We start from the raw sequence: 7,118 nt of genomic DNA, 5'->3' as shown, positions 1-7,118 counted from the left end.
TTTCCCCTTCCCCCTTTTTTTTTTTTTTTTTTTTTTTGCTGCCCCATCATGTGCTCCATTCCAGTGGCATTACTCCCACACCGCACATTTAGATCCTCCCATACACGGCCACACCCGGGTTCGTCTGTCACAGTTCCAGCATCGGCAGTCCGCAGGGAACCATCGATGTTAGGTCGGCAGGAGGCCACACACCAGAGGAGACCCTGCACTGCTGCTGAGTCACTTCAGTGGTGTTCAGTGGTGCTTGTTCCGATTTAACATACTTTGGACACCACATACTAATCCCCCAACTAAAGACAATAAAGGCTTCGTCCAAAGCCAGACTGAGTGAGTGTCCCTCCCAGAGTGGAGACCGCCACCACGTCCCTCAAACAACAGCCCCCCATGAATCTGCCAACACTGAAGACATCAACATGACTCGCCCCAAGCACAGAAGTGGAGGGGTATCGAAACAGGTCGCCATGAGAGCAGGGCATGAAAGGCCACAGACTTTGAGACTGTTTTGTCTATAGTGATGATGATGGAGGAGGAGGATGACGATGATGATGTTGCTATGGAGGTCCATTTTGGTTTGGGACTGCGTGACAAGGCTGTACTCTACGCTTCCTGTCATAATGATATCCTGGCATTAACCAGGCCCGAGTGATACAGACACTTGCAGTGTTGGTCAGGTAATTGAGCAACACACCCAAAGACACATCCTTGAAGTGGATGACACTCGACTGTGTGATCCCAGTCTCCCCATTTAAGCCCACAGCACACTCAACTCTAGGTAGGAGCCGGCCACGGGCCAAAAAACTCACCTCCGCTGGGATTCGAACCCGCATCCTCCCAGCCGTCAGTCTGCAACACTAACCACTTCGCCATGGCGGCGAATAGACCTTATTTTTGTCACTGGTAAAATTCTGAAATGAAAAAACATTCAAAGACTTGATGCCTTTCAATTCATAAAGAAATATAATAAAATAAAAATAATAACTAAATAAAGTTTAATGTTTTCTTCTGCTTCATGGGAAGCAAATCAATTGACATTATTGTCAATGGTTATTGTGGCTTTTGAAATGTTCACTCACAGAGCTCAGCTTTGCCACATGACTGATTTGTTTTTTTAAACCAGTAGACAGACGGAGGCTGAGAGGAGAAAGCTAGCAAGACAAAACAAGGACTGTGCTGCCACCAACATCATAGCTCAGTTCAGTTCAATAGCTCAAGAAGGCATCACTGCACTCGGACAATCAATATATGCCACACCACATTTGCAGATGCCTGACCAGCAGCATAACCAAACGAGCTTAGGCCTTGAGGGAAAGTGAAATTTTGAAAAGACTGATAAATAAAATATGAAAAAGAAAACAAAAAAATAATAGTATGAATAATTAAGATGATAATAAATACAGACAGAACATCCACAAACAACACCAACTATTATAAAGTGCCTCATGTGGAAAAAAAAAAAGAACAATTTGAAAATATCCTCCTTAATATTGGCAGTATTAGAATGGAACCATCTGAGATTAAAACCAAATGTTGGTGCAGACATGTAGTATGTGTGCAAGTCATACTGCACCCTTCTTCTCTTGTACTTGTAGATCTTTAGACTTGTACAACTTCATTCATCCAACTTCATTTTTTTTTCTCAAGGCCTGACTAAGCGCGTTGGGCTACACCGCTGGTCAGGCATCTGCTTGGCAGATGTGGTGTAGCGTATATGGACTTGTCCGAACGCAGTGACGCCTCCTTGAGCTACTGAAACTGAAACTGAAACATTCATCCAAACCCATAACTGGATGCCAATCACTCACACTTAATCAAACACTTGTGTCAGTGCAAAACAATTATGTTGTTTGAAACCAGTCCAGTTGTACTCTCACTCAAACAGAAAGCTGGTTGTCAAAACTGTCATGAAGATCAGCAAATCAAGCCAAACAGAACTGACAAAAATATATCATCAGAGTACTGTGTCCTTTTTCTACACAACCAACATCATGGTTGGTACATGCTTGGTATTTTCATGTTTCCATAACCCATCAACAGAACATTGATATACAGGATCAACATTTGATTTTCTGTGTGTATTTGCAAACAAAGGGAGTTCAGGCACTTGCAGGTCTGCATGAGGTGGTCAAATTCTGGATCTGAGCAAAAGTCGGATCTTTACCATCCAATCTCACTCTGTTTGGAGTTGTCACTGGTTCTCGTGGATTAAATTTCCCATCCGTAGTTTTATTACTTAAACCTTCCCAGGCGAGCGAATATGAACCTTACTTTGCTGTTCTTAACAAAACATTCTAATGACGCTTTCACTAGACAATAACCGAAAAAAATTATTTCTATCTTCATGGGACTAATCAACATAGCAATGGATTTCATGAAAGTTCACAAAGGTACAAGCTTCACAGACTGATTTGTGTTAAAACTAACAGAGAGGCAGAGAGAAATACAAGACAAAACAAATGGCCACCAAAGAAGTAGCAATAGCCAAGAACATCTGCACTGACATAATTAAATACGAACAATTTCAGAGACTGGCAGGCTATTACCAAACGGTAGGTGGGAAATGAGAATTTTGAAAGCACGATAAATAAAATCAAAAGAACACAACAAAAAAAAATATGAATCATAAAAGTAAAAATACACGCCACATCCACCAACAACACCACCTACTAAAGTGTATGTGGAAAAAAAATGTACTATTTGAAAAATCCTCCTTAATATTGGCAGTATTTGATGGGATGGCCATCTGAGATTAAAACACGACTTTTGGTTGCATCACATAGGTGTATGTGTGAAGTCTCTCCTCTCTCTTCTCTTGTCTTGTAGATTTAGATCTTCTCTTCTATTCATCCAACTTCTTTTTTTTTCTCAAGCCTCACTCAGCCGTTGCTTCACCCTGGTCGTCGACGCTGCTTAACTGTGGTGTAAGAACGTTGGACTTTCAATCAGTGGTCCTGAGCTACGAACCTGAACTGACCATTTCCAAACCTAGATGTTGCCCATCTCCCAGTTAATCAAAACTTGGTGTGCAAACCTCTAGTTGCTTTGAACCGTCGGCCCACTCTCGGTGGTTGTCAAAGCAGAAGATCAAATCGCACATAACAGAATTATCCATCAGCGTTCTGTGTCCTTTATAACCACAACTACCACATCAATTTGTCTCTCCGACATTTTCTGTTTTCCTGTCTCTCCCCCTCTCTGCCACACACACACACACTCTCTCTCTCTCTGTCTCTCAGACTTTTTCATCACGACTCAGTGTGTCTGCGGCGGGGAAACGCCGGCTCTCTCTCTCTCTCTCTCACTCACTCTCCGTCTCTCATTTTCTGTTTCTCTGTCTTTCCCCCTCTCTGCCACACACACACACTCTCTCTCTGTCTCTCTCTGTCAGTTTCTCTCTGTCTCTCTCTCTCACTCACTCTCCGTCTCTCATTTTCTGTTTCTCTGTCTTTCCCCCTCTCTGCCACACACACACACACTCTCTGTCTCTCTCCTCACTCACTCTCCGTCTCTCATTTTCTGTTTCTTTGTCTCTCCTCCTCTCTGACACACACACTGTCTCTGTCTCTCTCTCTCTCTCTGTCTCTCTCTGTGTCTCTATCATTTTCTCTCTCTCTCTCTCTTGTTTCAGATAGCGAGATCAAGGCTTAGTGCGGCGGCTTGGCCGAAGGTTGGGAGGTGGGGGTTGAGTGTGGGTGTAAACTTTACGGCTTGGTCATAACATATCGAAGTCCAACAATGTATATATATACTGGCGCCCGCGCGCGCGCGCGTGTGTGTGTGTGTGTGTGTATATATATATATATATGTGTGTGTGTGTGTGTGTGTGTGAAAATAATCAATAAAAAGGAAACGAAAATATAAAAAGAATGCAACGAGGAGAAATCAACACACACAACTGATTAATTTCCTTCTTTATTTCATATGTATTACAAATTATATAACATGAATTATCCGTGCTAAATCTTACAGCGGTGAAACGGTGTGTGTGTGTGTGTGTGTGTGTGTGTGTGTGTGTGTGAAAACAATCAATAAATAAAATCGAAAACATGAACAATCCATGCAAATACATATAACCCCACCCCCCTAAACCATATGCCTTAAATATATCAAACAAATTAATATCTTTTCCCCCTGCCGGTTTATATGTTGCAAATCACATCAAGTTACATGATATCAGTTGCTTATCAGTGCTTAATCACACTGATTCAAATCTTTAATTAAGTTCGCTTACTGTTATCATTGGTATTTCGTTCTAAGGATGTTATATTGTAATCTCATTTTTTACACAAAATTTCACCAATTATAAGTTATCTAACACACACACACACACACACACACACACACACACACACACACACTGCGTGAACAGTTACTTTTCCCTCACCAGTCGCCGTCTTTTTCTTCTATGTTTGTCAAATAACACTTATGGTTAAAAGACGCTAAACTGAAGAAGAAGAAGAAGAATACAACAACAGCAGCAACAACAACAACAACCACACACACACACACACACGTGGCAGTCACATGTCAGTACTGCCGTACCGCGCTAAATGTTTGTCTAGCGACCTATCAGCCGTGATACAGCGCTTGCACAACTCCCTAACACGCCTTGCGACTCTTTGTAAGGCGTTCTCACACGGGCATAAACAATAAAACCACACGAATCTTGACTAAAACAATCAAAATCTAATTAGGTTCCCGGCCCACTGCAGTGGTAAACTTTATAATCTGTGTGATCACTATGATTTATTCTACTGATTTTATCGGCGTAACTGAAAAAGATGCCGCCGGTGGTTTTGTTGCTCCATTCACACCGTGATTTGGATCTAAATTCACCAGCCTGGTAACTCACTCCGTCACTCTCTCTCTCCCTCACACACACACACTGACACACACACATTCATTCTCATACACTAATTCATTCTCATACACTCACACTTTATTGCGGATTCTGAGGTTTAAACGATCGTTATTTTGGATATACTTCATGCCTGGTTTGCAAAAGACACGAAAAGTACCGCCGTGTATATTGTTCCGGGAAGTCATCCAACATAGGTGTCTCTCCTCTCAAGAAGAATGGCCAAATGACCTCTGACCCAAAGGAACAAGCGGAAGTCATCAATCAGCAGTTCCAATCAGTGTTCGGGGACGGAAGACAGTATACAGAGGAGGAGTTCCAGGACAAGACTGGGATGCCTTGTACTGACACACCATCGATGAACAACATCACCATCAGTGAAAAAGGTGCTGAAAAATCTAAACCCCCACAAGGCATATGGACCTGACGGAATCAGTCCAAGAGTTCTTAAAGAACTGGCAGAGGAGCTAACGCCTGGCCTTACTGTGCTATTTCGCTCATCCCTATACACAGGTATCGTACCAGCAGACTGGAGGACAGCACATGTTGCTCCAATATTCAAGAAGGGAGAACAGTACAATCCAGCCAACTATCGGCCAGTCTCCATTACCAGCATTGTGTGCAAAATGTTGGAGCACATCATAGTTAGTGCAGTAATGAAGCACCTGGAGGGCCACCAAATACTGAGCGACAACCAGCATGGGTTTAGAAAAGGAAGATCTTGTGAGACCAAACTTCTTGAGTTCACCGAAGATCTGATTGCAAACCTAGAAAGAGGCAAACAGACCGATGTCCTCATAATGGACTTTTCAAAGGCATTTGACCGGGTCAACCACTCCTTGCTTATGCATAAACTCCAGAGATATGGCATCAGGGGAACTACGGGAGCATGGATCTCTAGCTTTCTGAAGGACCGGCAGCAGGCAGTAGTAGTGGGTGGATCTTCTTCTTCCACAGTGAACGTAAAATCTGGTGTACCTCAGGGGTCTGTGCTAGGTCCGTGCTTGTTCCTAGTGTACATTAATGACCTCCCAGAGAAGCTTCTTGCAAGGGCACGGATGTTCGCTGATGACACAGCAGTGTCCAGGAAGATTGCCATCAGCGAAGACCAAGAACAGCTCCAAGAAGATCTCCAACGCCTAGCCAACTGGGAGAGGAGCTGGGACATGGAGTTTCATCCTGCAAAGTGTCAGACCCTTCGGGTCACAAGGAGTCGGTACCCACTTCACCAGGACTATATCCTGCATGGACACACTCTTGAGACTGTTGTGTCAGCAAAATACCTTGGAGTCACTATAACCAAGGACATGAACTGGGACGAACACATAACAACCTGTGCTTCAAAGCAAACAGAACCCTCAAATTCTTGCGACGGAACCTGAAAATCAACTCCACAGAAATCAAGGAACGAGCCTACAAAGCGCTAGTCCGTCCCCATCTGGAGTACCCATCATCCGTCTGGGACCCTCATACAGATAAGAATGTAACAAAAATAGAAGCTGCCCAAAGGCGAGCTGCACCCTTCGTCCTAAACAGGTACAGGAACACTTCAAGTGTAAACAGCATGCTGGACACACTGGGATGGCCCTCACTGGAGAAAAGGCGGCAAGTTGCAAGACTCTGCATACTGTTCAAAGTGCACCAAGGCCTTGTCCACTGTCCCAGCCTGAAAGAAAAACTTGTCCTCCTACCTGACCGTAGTCGTGGTGGCCATGACAGACAATTCCAGTTGATCACATCAAGGACCCAGTACAGAGCCGCAGCTTTTCTACCTAGAACCATCAAAGACTGGAACAATCTCCAACAAGGAACAGAGGAGGCCACAACACTTGACACATTCGTGTCATGGGTCTCCAAAACATCAGCCTAGACCAATCCCCCTCCCCTCCTCCCCACAATCCCACCCCCTCACTGTTTCATCCACTATCCCTCCTCCTGCCCCCCCCCCCCCTCAACTCCTGCCCCCCCCCAAACCCCCCGCCCCCTCCTATCCCATACCATCCTCATCCTCATCACGACTTCACGTACTTGAAGCGGAACTGAAATGACTGATTTGTCCACTACCCAGATTTATCTGCTACGAACCCCCCAGTTATAGGTGCCAGAATAATCAAGATTGATTGCAGGCCCTCAACACTGAAGAAGAAGAAGGACCGATACCGAGCTGCTCGCTGCACGCCGACCGAGGATCGATGCCTGCAGGCGACTAAAAAGAAACATCCATGTCCCGATTGGCTGTATTCCTATACAGTTTGTATTCTTA

The sequence above is a fragment of the Babylonia areolata genome, chromosome 20 (assembly GCF_041734735.1).
Source record: "Babylonia areolata isolate BAREFJ2019XMU chromosome 20, ASM4173473v1, whole genome shotgun sequence".
Classification (NCBI taxonomy): domain Eukaryota; kingdom Metazoa; phylum Mollusca; class Gastropoda; order Neogastropoda; family Buccinidae; genus Babylonia; species Babylonia areolata.
Note: the sequence above shows the minus strand (reverse complement) of the source record.